We start from the raw sequence: 15,462 nt of genomic DNA, 5'->3' as shown, positions 1-15,462 counted from the left end.
AAATGTGACAAGTTTAATTAATAAAAATCCATTTTCCATAAACCAGATAAACATCATTCAATTTCTCTTCTGTCATACTTTTCAAAATTAGGTGAAGCAAAATAGAGTAGGAGAAAGTTCAGTAAACCGGATGGGGGTAGAAAATTCTGCATCCATCTCTCAGTAACGTCCTTTGGAAATTTTATTTCTCTAGAACTCAGTCAATTACACTTAAAGGTTCTTTCCAGCACTACAATTTTAAATAAACCAGCTTCTTGGCAACAGTAAGTATCTGGAGGTGGCAAGAGATATACTTTACGTGTGTGTAAAGAACACATTTGACCTAAAATCTGCCTTCTTAGTTAGGTAACTAATATTTGATAAACATTTGATTCCAGAGGCTGCCACAGGGTGGGCCGGAAGCAATACTAGGAAGTGAAGCTGTTTCCCTGGTGCCTGCGCCAGGCCATTCCCCATGCTCAATCTACCCCTTTTCCCCAAAGTCATCCAAATATGCGTACCATGCCCTCTAGATCCAGACAGTTTGGTGCCATGAAACATGCCAATGACACTATATACAAATGGAAAAGGACTATTCTTTTTTCCTCTAAGTCTTAGGAGACTTTTTTGAGAAGTATGATGGAAAGACCTTGGAGTTAGAATCCCCACTTCCCAATGCACTAGCTCTTTGACCATGTGTAACTTACTTGAGCTCTCTGAGCCCGTTTCCTCAGCTGTGAAAGGGGGTAGCAGTACCTAAACCCTCAAGGGGCAGTACAGTGCCTAGGACTGTGCATGGTGTCACCTGGTGGTAAAGAAATGATTGTTACTACTATCATACTGCTATCGTCAGAGAGCAGGACCTGGAGGTAGAGAGTTTCTCAATCTCACTACTGTGAAGGGAAGGAAAGGGTCTCACTCTGGACACCCATACTGGCCATGCACTGGCCATGCACAAATCAGCCTTTACTCAACACCCTGGCTCAGCTTTTAGGCTTCAGAGGTAAGGATTAGGAACCCAGGTCTCAGTGCTGGGCTGCCCGGTTCTTACCCCACCTGTGCCGTTTCCCAGCTATGGGGTCTGGACATCTTCGAGCTTCAGCTTCCCCGTGTGTAAATGTGGGTAATAACAGTACTGGTCCCATTGAGAGGTTTGAAGAATTCCTTAAGAGAATGTGATTAAGGTACCTAGTACAGAGTAGCATATGGTAAGCATACCTTAAGAGGCAGCAATTAACTTGATGTTTTATATGCAGTGTAAAGAGAGAACTTTATCACCTTTCATAGGGTGCAATATATTACATACAGCATTATAACACTATATTTTTAAAAATTCAATCTATAAAAAAAGGCTAGAAGAAAATATACTAGAATGCTAATAATGGGATGTGTTTGGCAGGGAGGATCACGCATGATTTTTTTTTCTTTGTTTTTTGCATTTACCAAATCAGTTTTTTTGTTTTTTGTTTTTGAGACACCAGGAGCCCAGAACATTCCATGTGGGAGGCGGGTGCTCAACTGTGTGAGCAACATCCACTCCCACCAAATTGTTTTTAATAATAAAGTTTGGCATTTATAATTGAAAAAAACACATTGTATTCCTTTTAACCAAACATCAGTGGGAGATTTTCAACTCAAAGATGAAACACAACTAAATTTTAAACTCAGTGTTAAAGTGGAATGGAGGTTCCTTATGTAGTACTAAACATATTAGAGAAATAAAAAATATAAATTCAAGACAATAAATATAAGATAAATACAAAGTTGAAAAATAAATACTTCAAGTTAATAACCACCCAGTAATAGTAAATACCCAGTGATAGTAAAGAGTAATAGTAAACTACCCAGTGATAGTAAAGAGGAGACAAACTTCCACACAGCTTCATTAAGAACTGTTCTTTTCAGAAGAGAAAGATTATAAATCCATGTTTTTTATGGCAAATTCCAAACTATTTCTGATAACCAATCACAATTGCTCATTATCTGTAGGTTTAGAAAAACTTTTTTTTTTAATGATTGTTTTCCTTTCAGCAGCCTCTTCAAATTGCTAAGGAAGTGGGAGATCTCATAGAAGTCTTAGGAAAAGAAGAAATATTTTAATAAAGTAGTTCCTTTATATGGCTATTTACTAATACGCAACTGCCAGGTTGAGAACATTATCTTTGGCACTAATAATAAAAGGCATTACTATTTATTGGCATCTCTAGTGAGCTGGGTACTGAGTCAGGTACTTTTAAATACTTTCATGATCACATCTAGACTCAATGTCAGAGGAAAGGCACATAGACCTTTGAGTAAGGGCTGCTCGAAGGATCAGATGAACTTGGCCTGGCTTAGGCACAGTTCTCATTATTTTCACCCTGACACAACTGGAGACACAGGTGAAGCACAAGGGCTCATGTGTTAGGTGAATGAGGTCAGCAGATGGGAGATGAGGAGACATAAAATTTCATAAGAATGAGTTGAGCAAAGCTATGCCTTAGGGTGATACATTTCATCATGGAGGAAGGATAGGCTGGAAGCTGGGAGAATACTTAGGGGACAAGGTAGAAATGAGGTGCTACATCGCTTCAGGAAAAATGAAAACACAAAGGGATGAATCTATCTGAAAGATATTAAGAAAATAATTTATAGGCTTTAGTGGCTGGAAAGAATAATCAAAGATCTTGGTTAGGTTTCAGAACTTAGGGAAGGAAAATGGCACTTCTGATAAAAATTGGGGAAGTAGATGTGGCTCAAGTAATAGAGCTTCTGCCTACCATATGAGAGCACCTGGGTTCGATCCCTGGGGCCTCCTGGTGAAAAAAAAGAGAAAGCGTGCCCACACGGCAAGCCAGTGCCCACACGAGTATCTACGTGGTGAGCAAGTGCCCGTGTGGTGAGCCAGTGCCCCGCACGAGTCACGCAGCAAGATGACCCATCAAAAGAGAGACAAGGAGAGAGTCAAGATGAAGCACAGAAGAAACCAGGAACTGAGGTGGTGCAATTGACAGTGAACCTCTCTCCCCATCAGAGGTCTCCAAGATCAAATCCCCATGAATCCTTGAGGAAAGAAAATGAGAAGAAGACAACACAGACAGCAAGAACAGCAGGAAGAGAGGAGGGGAAGGGGGGAAATAATTAAATAAATAAATCTTTTTAAAAAATAAAATAAAATAAAAATAGGCTCTCCATAAGCAAGCGGAGCCAGTCTTCAAAAGGAGGTAAGTTGAATTTTGAAAAAGTTGAGTTTGAGATAAGACTTCTAAGTAGAAATGGGTAGTAAGCACCAGAAAATAACAAAATTGTAGTTGGGAGTGAGGATGACACTAAATGTGTGAATTTCAGTACCGCTTACATAAAAATACAAAAACATGTTAAAACTCATTTCTTAAAATTTAGCCTTTTAAAAACAGGAATACATCAGTAGTTACCAGATCTGAAAGCTCATTTCTCATGAGAAAAAAACTAATCAAACCTTGACATTAAAAGTATATTTAAAAGTCAAAATTTAAAAAGCTGAAGTGACCATTAAACTGTTTTACAATTGCCTTTACCAAATTAGAAACTGCAGACTTTGAGTACTTAAGAATTTTGCTAGTTTCATTTTACCCTAAATTCAAAAAGTGAAAGTTAACAGTAGAAGAATACACATCCTTCTCCAAATTTTCAACTGATGTTCTGTGCTACTTCTGTCCATATGTGTTTGAGTTATTTCCATTACTTAAAGAAATCAAACCTTGCTCAGAGACTAAAATGACAAATGTAATACAACTGACTGAACTGGCAATGATTAAAAGTCCCTTTGAGGAGGCAGTGCAGTGCTCTGGGGGTCTCTACAGCTGTCCACCACACACTTGCTCTGCTCACCAACAGGCTGGAGCTGTGAGAAGCAGCTCTCTGACTCTCCTTACCAGTTCCTTCACAAGAAAGCCCATGTTACAGTTTCACTCTATCCTGCTCCTTCCACCTGTTTCTCCTTGTCTCAAAGGCCTCAGAGCACACTAGGGAAACCATCAGGATTGAGGGAATAGGATCACTCCATTCCCACCCCTAGTGCCTGAATATACTTCCATTTATGTTCACCTTCAATTACCACATGAAAGCACAAGTGTTGATCAACTTGCTCCAAACTAAAAGAAAGAATGCCTGAACTTGCAGACGTCTACAAACTGCAAACAGAAACAAGTTTAAGCCATAGGTTGGACACCACAGAATTAAAGAGAACAGCAAAATCTCAGGGAGTTCTCATGAGTCATTCTCAAGAACTGTTACTCTCTGAATTAAAAGGGGGGTCTTCCAGTGAAGTCTGTAGAGGTGCTTGGTTTCAGTAATTTGTCTGACCCCTGGGGGTATTTTAGTTTCATCCCCAGTCCCATAAGTTATGTTCTCAAAGCCTATTTCACTGGGTGTATGGTTGTTTCTAGGTTAACTGGTCTTAGGCTAATAAGCTTTTGGAGTTCTGTTAGTTTACAGCTTTCCTGTCTCTTGACTTGCCATCAGGTTGTTACTTACCATTGCTGAGAAAGTAGCTGCCTATGAAATCTTCCAAAAATTTTCCTAAATTACTGCTTCTATTTTGCTTTACATCTAGAGACCATGTAATCCTGCCCTATAGATCCTGTGTGTGAAAAGCTCTGGATGAACCTGAAAGCAGTGACAAAAGCTAAAAGCTTCAGCTGGCTTTATTCTCATCATATCCCCAAAGACCCAGCTCAAAACAAATGGAATGAAAGTTTCTGGGCTCTCTTAAGAATCAAATATCTGGTATAAGGACGTCAAGATGCAGATTTTAATTTTTTGGAGATGTTATTTACGTCCTGGTTCTGAGAGAGAATTTTGAAATTAGAAGACTGGGTCTGAGTACCAGTTTCACAATGAACCATGAAATCATGGACAAATTACTCATTCTAAGTTTTACGTTAGCATATCTAAGGAATGCCAATATCACAGGGCTGTCAGTTGCATTAGAGAACATGGCAAAGCCTTACACATAGAAAGTTTTCAATAAATGTGTTCTCTTCTTCCACGTCATGTTCCAGATGAGTGACATTCCCAAATCTATACAAGTGAGATATCTCAAACACCTGGAAAAACAGTACTTCCTGAGGAATGTACTATCTCTAAAATTTCAGTGTCAAGAAATGGAAAAAGGGGCAGCGGACTTGGCCCAGTGGTTAGGGTGTCCGTCTACCACATGGGAGGTCTGCGGTTCAAACCCCCGGCCTCCTTGACCCGTGTGCAGCTGGCCCACGCGCAGCGCTGATGCACGCAAGGAGTGCCCTGCCATGCAGGGGTGCCCCCGCGTAGGGGAGCCCCACGCGCAAGGAGTGCGCCCCGTAAGAAGAGCCGCCCAGCGCGAAAGAAAGTGCAGCCTGCCCAGGAATGGTGCCGCCCACACGGAGAGCTGACACAAGATGACACAAGAAAAAGAAACACAGATTCCCGTGCTGCTGACAACAACAGAAGCGGACAAAGAACACGCAGCAAATAGACACAGAGAACAGACAACCGGGATGGGGGAGGGGAGGAGAGAGAAATAAATTAAAAAAAAAAAAAGAAATGGAATAAGGGAAACAGATGTGGCTCAAGTGACAGGAGTCCCATCTACTACATGGGAGGCCCCTGGTTCGATTCCCGGGGCTCCTGGTGAAGGCAAGCTGGCCCGTGCCAGGGAGAGCTGGCGGCCCATGCCGCAGAGAGCAGGCACAGCAAAATGATGCAACAAAAAGGGAGATGCAGAGGAGAGACAGTGAGAGACGCAGCAGACCAGGGAGATGAGGTGGCTCAAACAATTGAGTGCCTCTCTCCCACACCCGAGGTCCCAGGATCAGGGTGGATCCTAAAGAGAAAAGACAGGAAGAAAATACAAGCAGGCATGGAAGAACACAGTGAATGGACACAGAGAGCAAACAGTGAGCACAAAACAACAATGGGGGTGGGGGGGAATAAAAAATAAGAAAAACAAGCCATTTAAAAAAAGCACATTTCCAAGTTTAAAAAAGAGAAATGGAATAAAATCTTAGAAAGCATTAATATGCAAAATAGGACATGAATACATATACATGAACAGACTGCATAATATGCCTTTTCTAAAATGCTCATTAAAAAAAATGTTCATGAGTTTGGTCTGCTGGTACAACTAATAAGAAACAACTATCACAATCCCCAATAACTTGGGCAATTCCAAGGTGTCTATCAATGTGGCCTTTTCTACGTATTCTCAAAGACATACCCAACTGACATGGTATAGCTATCTGAAAACCCAAGAAAGAAAGGAGGGCACAGTCACACATAATCTCCAAACAAATACTACGTAACAAAAGAACTTGGCTATTCCACCCTTGGGAACAAAGGTTGTTTGACTTGGTCAAGTACTTACCTATGGATTTATCCATAATTCTACTATCTAGAAGGAAGTGGTGACACTTTCTTTTTATTTCTTTAGTCATCCAACTAACATATAGGAAAGTCAATTAACACAATAATCTTTATTGAATTTATCCAAGAATACATTAATTATGAGTTAAAGAAGTTTTATTTCTTAGCTTATTAAGATCTCAGTATGTAATGATTGTTAACTGCTTGGTTAGGTAATATGACTATGGTTCTACTCCTTCATTCAACAAAACATTTATTGTGATTATAATATATACCTAACCTTTTAAGAGTAATCCTTTTCAGGGCTAATTTATTGGGGGTTCCAGCCTGAAACATATGATCTCAATCATTTCTTAGTAAAGATATTCAGTGCAGGAATAAAAGGATTTTGGCTTATATGAACCCCTAATTAGGCTATTCCTCTTATTACTTGTCACCTCATAACACAGAATAATGACAATTGCTAACATTAGTGAGCCCTTATAATGTGAAAGGTACAATAATCCTGTGGGATAACATTATTATCACCTCCATATAAAAGATGAGAAAACAGAGGCCCAAATGTAAAGGACAGAGCCGGGTTTTAAATCACGGTCTGACTTAAAGCATATCCTCTTAACACTACATTATCCCAATATGGGAACAGTTATTAGTTCAAATGACTCATTTACTCCTTTGTCATTTTAGCCACATTATAGAGCTGCTAGTGCACAGTTCAGAAAAACAAACTAGAACTTGACAGCATTGCATTCTGGAACATGAATTCCTGCCGGCATCAGGCAGGCTGAGCATGCTGTTGCATGGATCAGCAAAAACATTTACAAACGAAAGAGTGATGGGGGTGGATGGGTGCACATCACCAGAAACTTTGGCAGGACATTACAGACATTATTAAATGTCAAAAGAGTGACTGTACATTTCTAGTGATTATGAAATAAAAACAAAATGTGCCCCAAGGTAAGTAAGGAAAGGGTCAGGAATGGCAATAAGAATACTACGTGTACTTACTGGAAGTGGCAAAAATTGGTTCTTAAGTTAATGCAGGAGAAGCATTTCCAGTCCCTTTCTGAATAAAACCTTTTATTTTTCCAATTTCCAATACAGATTTTCTTCCTGGACATGGTTTATCACTAGAGCAAAGGTAGCCAGCACATTTGGATGACTTGTTGTCTAAACTTTGAAGCCCTGTAATTTACTGCCTGTGACTGGTGTTGGGCAGGATGAGAGCACACTGAGAAGGGTATGCTGGCTCCCTTTCATTTATGTTATGTGGCTATTATTCAGGGACCTACCCTGTACGAGATACTGTAGATCTCCAACAATACAGCGATCCAAAACCCAAACCTTAGTAATCTATCTTTAAAATACTGTTATGACTCATATAGTAAACTAATGTACCCTTTTCAAGATTATCTCTTTCTTACACTTCTTGCTCATGGCTGTTTCAGTCATGTCTTTACCTCTCCAACTAAATCCTGTGCTCCTTGAGGTCAGGAGCCAAGCTACTGAATTCTACCATCATACCTGAGTGTAACTGGCACACAGCTGGGATCTAAATTTGTGCAGATGAAAATCAAATGAACAAATGCAGGGCTTCCTATCACAGTATTTTTTAAAACCTCCAGTAGAATCACTCAGGAAGCTTAGTGAAAATGGAGCCAGGATGTCTGGGAGAGAGGCCCAGGAATAACCATTTTAAACAAGCCACATTGGGAGATTCTTAAGCACACACAAGTTTGTGAATTAGAGGGCCATTACAGACATTTTAGGAATATAAAATAAACCCTAATATGCCTAAATATGTCTCAAACAAAGCATGGGTAAGGTGAGAACAAAATAAAATAAAGGTTAAATAACCCTTCTGATCTCACCTCGTCTTCTCTCCAGTCTCTCCTCTCTTCACTACCTGATTAACTCTCCTGGAGCAAAATTCTGATCAAGCCCCTTCATTGCACAAAATCTTCCTAACTATGAGAAAATAAAACCATATGCTGAAGTTTGTCATTTAAGAATCTTTATGGCCCACTTGCAATCAACTTTTTAACTTAGAGCCCAAACTCTAGAGCCACAGGGCCTGAGTTCAAATCCCTGTGCCACCAATTATCAGATGCATGACCCCAGACAAGTAACTTAAGATCTGTGTGCCTGTTTTCTCATCTGTAAAATGGAGACACTAACAGTACCTACCTGATTTGGTTGTTGCAATAATTACATGAATCACTATATCCACAGCACTCATAACAGTGCCTGGCACATCCTAAGTGCCACGTGTTAGCTTCTACTATTATTATTAATAGTTCTCCCTCCCCACACCCTACACTCTAGTCCTATCTATTAATTTTTGCTCCTTGGGTGTTCTGCTATATCCCCACATTGTTCTCTCCACCTATGACACAGACTATCTCTGGATCAGAAGTATCCAACTGACAAGACCCACCTCAACTGTCACTTGAAAGTCGTCCATGACTTAATTACCCCCACACCCAAATCAATCTTTCCCACCTCTGTACATTAACCTTTTATTTATGTACATCTTCACATCCTCTAGACTATAATTTCCCTTGAGAGGGTGGGAAAGTTGAAACAGAGTGGTCTTAGAAGAAAGAGATGTGGGTTCCAAACCCTATTACCGTTTATCCTCCCTGAGGCTCATATTTCCCATTTTTAAGTTCAGGATAATAACATCTACTTTCAAGGGCTGTTGGGAGGTTACATGCCAAACTCTATCCTAGATATTCAAAAAACCCTGCTGTGTCGAAAACTTATTAATATTATTAATAGTACTACTAATAGCAGTATTTGGTAAGTGCCAACTATGTGAGGTAGTGTCAGAAGCTGAAGCTTTAAGGGGGTGGGGGTGGGAGGAGACAAAACATCCTGGAAAAGCACGGTTTTCCCATCAAGTTTACGGAGGAGACATGCAAGGAAACACAGAGCACATGGGTTCAGATACATCCAGGTGGGCTGTTTATAAAACTGCTGTGACAAAAACCAACCAACCAAACAACCCGACCGGCGTGTACTTTGCAGTGCTCTGGGGTGTGCCTAGGGAAGAGCAAAGCCCCTTCCTATTGGCCTTTCCAAGCGTGATGTCAAGACCACCCCCAGAGGACCAGCCAATGGCCTTCGGCGGGGAGGACACCACGGCGACAGCGGAGGGCATGACAGCGTCCGAGCTCTCACTTTCTCTTCTCCACCGAAGTTGGGGGGCCGCCCTCTTCCCCCACTCACGATCCCCAGTTAGGCACAACCTGGCTCTCATTTGCCTACGTTTATACTGCTCAGCCGTGAGCTCGTAATCAGAGTGCTGCGTTCTAGACCGGCCCGTGTGACTTTGGGGTTCCACGTTCCCCTTTCAAGAGCCGCCGTTACCGTATTTTAAAACGGGGGACAATAATCCTGCTTTGGGACAGAACTGGGCCTCGCAATTCAGGCCTCAGCTCAGTATGGCGTCTATCAGGAGCCGGGTCAATTCTGGCCGGACTGTCGCAGGCTGTGACGGGCGCTCCCGGTGGGTGGGCGCTACCCCTCCCTCCGCCCTGAGCAGCCCCTGGAGCGCGTGGCTCTGACCCTGACTCTCGAGGGGATGCAGGCGAGGCCCAGGGACGCGGGGCTCTCCGGCAGGGATTGGGAAGTTGGCCGAGCTGGGGTCCGCACCCTGCGGCCAAGAATGCAGCTGCTCAGGACCCGGCCCTGGGCAGGGAAAGCCCCGCGCGCCTCCTCGACCCCGCAGGGAATTCCCGCTCCTTCCACCACACCACGCCCCGAAATCGAGCCCGGACGCCCCCTCACCAACCCCAGTCGCGCGGCTACTTACCACTCCGCTAGTCCCGGGGCCGACCCAGCCATCGCCCCCCGCCCGGACGCCTGCGGAAGTCGAGAGGTTGAGGCTTCACTTCGGAAATAACCGAGGACCGTCTGAGGCGGAGGGTGCCCGGGACCGTGACCATAGAGGAGAGACCGCACTCTTCCCAACCCCCTCACCCCCCGCGACCTCCCCGCTGCCTAGAGCGGCCACTCCCGGGCCAAGGATATCGGCGCATGCGTACCACTGCCGGTCCCGCCCCTTCCTCCTCTTTGGCTGACCTAAGGCAAGGGCCTTGGGGTTACGCCCTGACGCCAAGCAGGGCGTGTCTTCTTAATTGCCGCTTCAGGGCAACAGTTTTTCTATTGGGAGAAGACACCTCTTCCCAGAAATTAAAGTAATATTACAGGACCTCAAGGTACTCTATATTATTTTTTCGCCTTCATGTTTTATGCGGCAACTCGCACGACCATTGTTGAAGTTGCATTAGCAGTTTTAAGAAGAATCGGAATAAAAATGACTTTCTTATTACCACTTTTTTCCAGCGTCTTGGTCTGTTGAAAACTCATGCTGATGCTGTTTCCAGTTAGCGGGAATGAAGATTGTTAATTTGCTAATTAGAGATGGCATTTGTTCTCTTACCACATTAGTAAAGATTAAAAAGATTATTAATGTCCCATGCTCGAGAAGGAGTGGATGAATTTATTTTCTGGAGGATAATCTGGCATTAGGTATCAGCATTTTTAATGTGCATATTTTTGAACTAGTATTTACAAGTGTGTTTTTTTAATCCATGTAATCTGTTATGGTTGCATAATAAAAGTGCAAGCTACAAGCAAAGTCAAAAGATGAATGGCAAACTGGAGGAAAACTTTGCAATTCTTACCACAAAGGTCTAATGTCATTAATGTATTATGAGCTCCGAAATATCAAGAAGTAAATGAAAAATGATCAACTCACTAAAATAATGGGCAAAGGATATGTGGTAGGTTGAATTATGTGGGGGGAGGCAGGGATATGCCATTCTTGTGGGTATGAATACATTTTAACTAGAACCTGTTGAAGATACTATTTTTAGTTAAGGTGTGACCCAGCTGAATGGGATTGGCCCTTAATCCTATTACTGAAAATTGTATTAAGAAAAACCCATGTGGAGGAGAAGCTTAAAGTCAGTGGAACCTGGAAGAGACAGGAGAGGGCATCACTATGTGACAGGAAAGCCAAGGACCCGAAGGATTGCTAGCCAGCCAGGACGCTACCTGCAGGAAGAAGTGAGCCTGCTAGCCTCTGGAACCATGAACCAACAGATTACCATTGTTTAAGTCAACCCACTGTATGCTATTTGTCTCAATAGCCCAGAGATTGAGTCAGGATATGAACAGAAAAGGAAATGGCTTTTAAGCAAATGACAAGACAGCCAAACTTATTCATAATAAGAGAAATGCATATTGAAATTGTACATCACTTTGCCCCAAGTTTGACAATATACCATGGTGGCAAAAGTGTAGAGTCCAAAGAACAAAAATTGAAAGTAAGGGATGAAGAAAAGAGGTAATGCTGCCTTACACCATAAAATACTGGCGAGAAGTTGCTGCAAAGCCGAGCAGAGGAAGCAGGAACTGGGGCACTAGCAGCTGTTGAGTGGGCACCAGGCAGGGGATCACCACAATGGAGATGGGGAGGCACAAGATCCAGGTTCTCCAAGCAGCTGATGATGTGAAGGAGAGAGCCAAGCGCCTCCAGGGGGAAGCGGAGGGAGAAAGGCATGCTGGGAACTGACTGAGGTTGCAGGTTCTTGAACGTGGGATCCAACTGGTTGAAGAGGCACACGGCCACGCTCAGAAGCACCTGGCCACCCTGCAGACACTGGAGGAAGCAGAGAAAGCTGTTGCTAAGAACGGGAGAAATACAAAAGTTACTGAAAACAGGGCTTTAAAAGATGAAGAATAGGTGGAATCCAGGAACTCCAACTCAAGGAAGCTTAAGCACATTGCAAAAGGAGCAGATTGGAAACACCGGGAGGTGGCCTGAAAGGTGGTGATTAATGAAGGGGACCTGAAAGGAGCTGAACTGGCAGAGTCCTGTGGCCAAGAGATGGATGAGCAGATAAGACTGATGGACCAGAACCTGAAGTGTCTCAGCGCTGCTGAAAAAGTACTCTGAAAAAGTAGACAAATAGGAAGAAGAGATAAAAGATTCTTACTGATGAAACTCAAGGAGGCAGAGACCCAGGCTGAGTTTGCTGAGAGCAGTAGCCAAGCTGGAAAAGACAATTGATGATTTGAAAGATAAACTGAAATGCACCAAAGAGGAACACCGCTGTACCTAAAGAGTGCTGGTTCAGACTCTGCTTGAGCACCCCAATCCCGCCCTGCCGCAGCTCCTCTCTTTGACCCTGACTCCACCTGAGGCCAACCAGCCAGAAGCTGACCTTTGAACTGAGGACTGATCTCTTAACTGGAAGGCTGTTTTCTCCTTTCACAGTGTCTCTGGCCACCCACCCACCTCTGGCCCCGAGTCTTTTTCACCAAACTGTCTCTGCTTTTCTCAGAGATTGCAGCTGGACTAGGGGCTGAGCACCTTTGGGAACAACATTTAAGGGAACCTAAGCACAACGCAAGTGTCTTTAAAAGCACTTGTAATGTTTACATTTTGTGATTACCCCGTCGTTGTTGCATCCATTTGTAAAACATACCAAGTAATGCCACAGCTCTGAAGCAGCAGTCTAATCCCTTTCTCACTTTTGGAAGGTAATTTTTCAGTTTAATACATTTTGCCCTCTCCATAGAAGAGGGAAAGAGGGGTGGTTCTGCCTCACTGAGAGCCAAACTTAGTCCAGGGAAAGACTATTGTGGAAAACATTGCACCAGTCAAATCAGAAATGTGATCCCAGGAGTTAGGGGAAAAAAGTGCTGTTCAGGTTTTCAGCTTTAAGGTATGATAAGGCAAGTTGTTTTTTTTTAATTTTTCTCCTTGAAAGTGACCAAATTAATGTAGTGAGACCTCTGTCTGAGACCAAATCTTTGTCCCTTCCTTTCTCTACCCTCTTCCTAACTACTCACAGAATAGATCATGTGTCCCTTATGTTGGGGTGATCACTGATTTACTCTCCTGCCTACTTTTTAAGAAGGAAAGAAGAAAATTATGTTTAGTCATATGAACCATCTCATCCTTTTCGGGCCTGCTGTCTCAAAGTATACAAAGACTGATGAAAATGCTGTCCTAATGCACATTGTTCATTGCAATTTTGCACAATTTTTTGAATTGTTTGGAACAGCACATTGAAATAGCATGCATTATCAATAAACTATTTATTATGTATCTGGTCTGCATTTCCAGACTTTGTAGCCCCCTGAACAATTTCAATTTAGAAGACTGAAGTATAATCACTTGTTTTAAACCCTGTTAAAATAGTCAACATGAAAGGATATATAATTCTGTATAAGGCATCTCCTATATATAATTTTTCCTAATTGATCGCAATTTTGTTCCAATCATTAAACTTACCTGCATAAGTTGAACTATTAAAAAAAAAAGTGCCATCTCATGCCTTGCCTCAGTCAGGCTGGAGTGCTGTTTACAATCCAGGCTGGCAGTATGCTGATCTTTTACAATTCCTTTCCCCACCCAGTTCCCCCTTTTTGGTGAGGTTTCTGTGAGGTCTATTAGCAGTGCATCCTGTACTTTGCTGACTTAAAATGTACTCTCCTTTGGTCTCTTTTGGGGGCCAATTGGGAAAAAGAGAAACCAATAATGCAACTGTTTTGATACTGAAAATTGACGTTTCTTTCTGAAATAAAGAGCCAGTTCCACCCTCCCCACACACACACACAATGAAATACTGATACAAGCCACAGCCACAGCCCCAGATTGGGGCAGCCAGCACCAGAGTGGTTCAGACTTTGGAGAGAGAGCATCGCCTTGCTGACCCCTCAATTTTGGACTTTTAGCCTCAAAACGGTTCAGAGTTCCAGGTCAAGCATTATGAGCAGCACCACAGCACAGCTCAGAAGACGTGAGTGGCGCAAGGTGTGGGGATTCTGAGCCACACTTGCCGGGCCCTTTCCTCACTCGCCGGGCCCTTTCCTCACTCGCTGGCTGCAGCCTTTGGTATACACCGCACAGAACACTGCCATCAGAGCAAGCAGGGCTAGTTGACAAAAGGATCAGCAAGCAGGAAGAAATGTGTGCTTGGCCTCTGTACGGCCCAGTTCCCAGGATGTGGAAGTCATGACCCCTGGACTCTCGCCAAGTCGTCCCTGGGATGCAGCCACCATGTCTGGGGAAGTGTGAACTAACCCACGTGGAGACACCAACGTGGAGACACCACATAGACCGACAGCCCCAGGTGAACCAGATGTGAGGGAAATTGGATGGGAGCTGGAGCAGGTGGCAGCAGCAGGGCCGTGCCCCAGGCTTTCTCACTGGGGCTCCTCTATGAGCCCTGCCCTTTGAAGCCTGGCTGAGGGCTTCCTGGAGGAAGAACTTCAGCTCAGTGCTGAGCTGAACCAGCTGCAGTTCCTGGAGCCGGTGGGCATCATCTACAATCCAGTGGAGGAGCGTGGTTGCTGCCAGGACCCCAAGGAAGTGCTCTTCCTGGGCATGAGCCAGGGACCCTCCAGCATGGCCCAGACTGGGGTGCCCTTTAGAGAGGTGAGTGATGGGTATGGGGGGCCCTGTGCTGGCCCCTCCCCAGGAGCACCCTAAGTGGCCACTGCTGCAACTGGAGTGCTGCCGTCCGAAGCGAGCAGAACCCGACTCTGGGGCTTTCTCCGGAGCCTCTGTGGGCAGTCTGAGATCTCGCATCACTGCGTTGTCCACAACCTGTGTCTTCTGCTCTTCCCAGCTCTGAGCAGGCACAGCCTCACCCCTGCTGAACTGCTGGCAGGTGCAGCTGCTGGGGGTGCGGCTGGAGGTGCAGTGGGCACGGCAGGCTCTGGCAGGACTGATGCCACAGGCCAACAGGCTGGGAGGCAGTGCCTAAGGAGAGGGTGAAGAGTTGGGGCTGCTGCTGCTGCTGACAGTAAATGTTCCAGGGTCCTGGGCACAGGACACGTTCAAGGCCCCAAGTCATTCTCAGGCAAGCAGATGGCTGCTCACCTTCTGAACTGGGCCACAAATTCCTCCTGGGCTGCCTGGTTGCTGGGAAACAGTTCATCATCTGTCAAGGTATCTTCTGACCTGCTGTGGCTGTTTTGAAAACACTACCCGCTCCTGACTGCTGCTTTCTCCACCTTCCTTTGATTATTGCCCCTTGTGTCTTGTGGCACCACCTGCTCAGAGAGTCAGCAGGAGGTGGGCTTTGCTGCTCTACCCCA

The 15,462-nt window shown here is 44.1% G+C and overlaps 1 protein-coding gene and 1 pseudogene across 1 annotated transcript in view; one reads left to right on the top strand and one right to left on the bottom strand.

The window, feature by feature from the left end:
* BFAR (bifunctional apoptosis regulator) overlaps positions 1–10,405 on the bottom strand; it is a 42,497-nt gene extending 32,092 nt beyond the window's left edge. Inside the window, exon 1 of the mRNA XM_004454622.4 lies at positions 10,157–10,405. The gene's annotated coding sequence lies outside the window, so the exon portion shown is untranslated. The remainder of the gene's footprint in view (positions 1–10,156) is intronic.
* A 1,180-nt stretch (positions 10,406–11,585) lies between these two features.
* LOC101437947 (tropomyosin alpha-3 chain pseudogene) lies at positions 11,586–13,787 on the top strand (annotated as a pseudogene).
* Positions 13,788–15,462: the final 1,675 nt, after the last annotated feature.

Source organism: Dasypus novemcinctus, chromosome 23 (assembly GCF_030445035.2).
Source record: "Dasypus novemcinctus isolate mDasNov1 chromosome 23, mDasNov1.1.hap2, whole genome shotgun sequence".
In the NCBI taxonomy this organism is placed as follows: Eukaryota; Metazoa; Chordata; class Mammalia; order Cingulata; family Dasypodidae; genus Dasypus; species Dasypus novemcinctus.
Note: the sequence above shows the minus strand (reverse complement) of the source record. Positions and strands in the feature narration are given on the sequence as shown.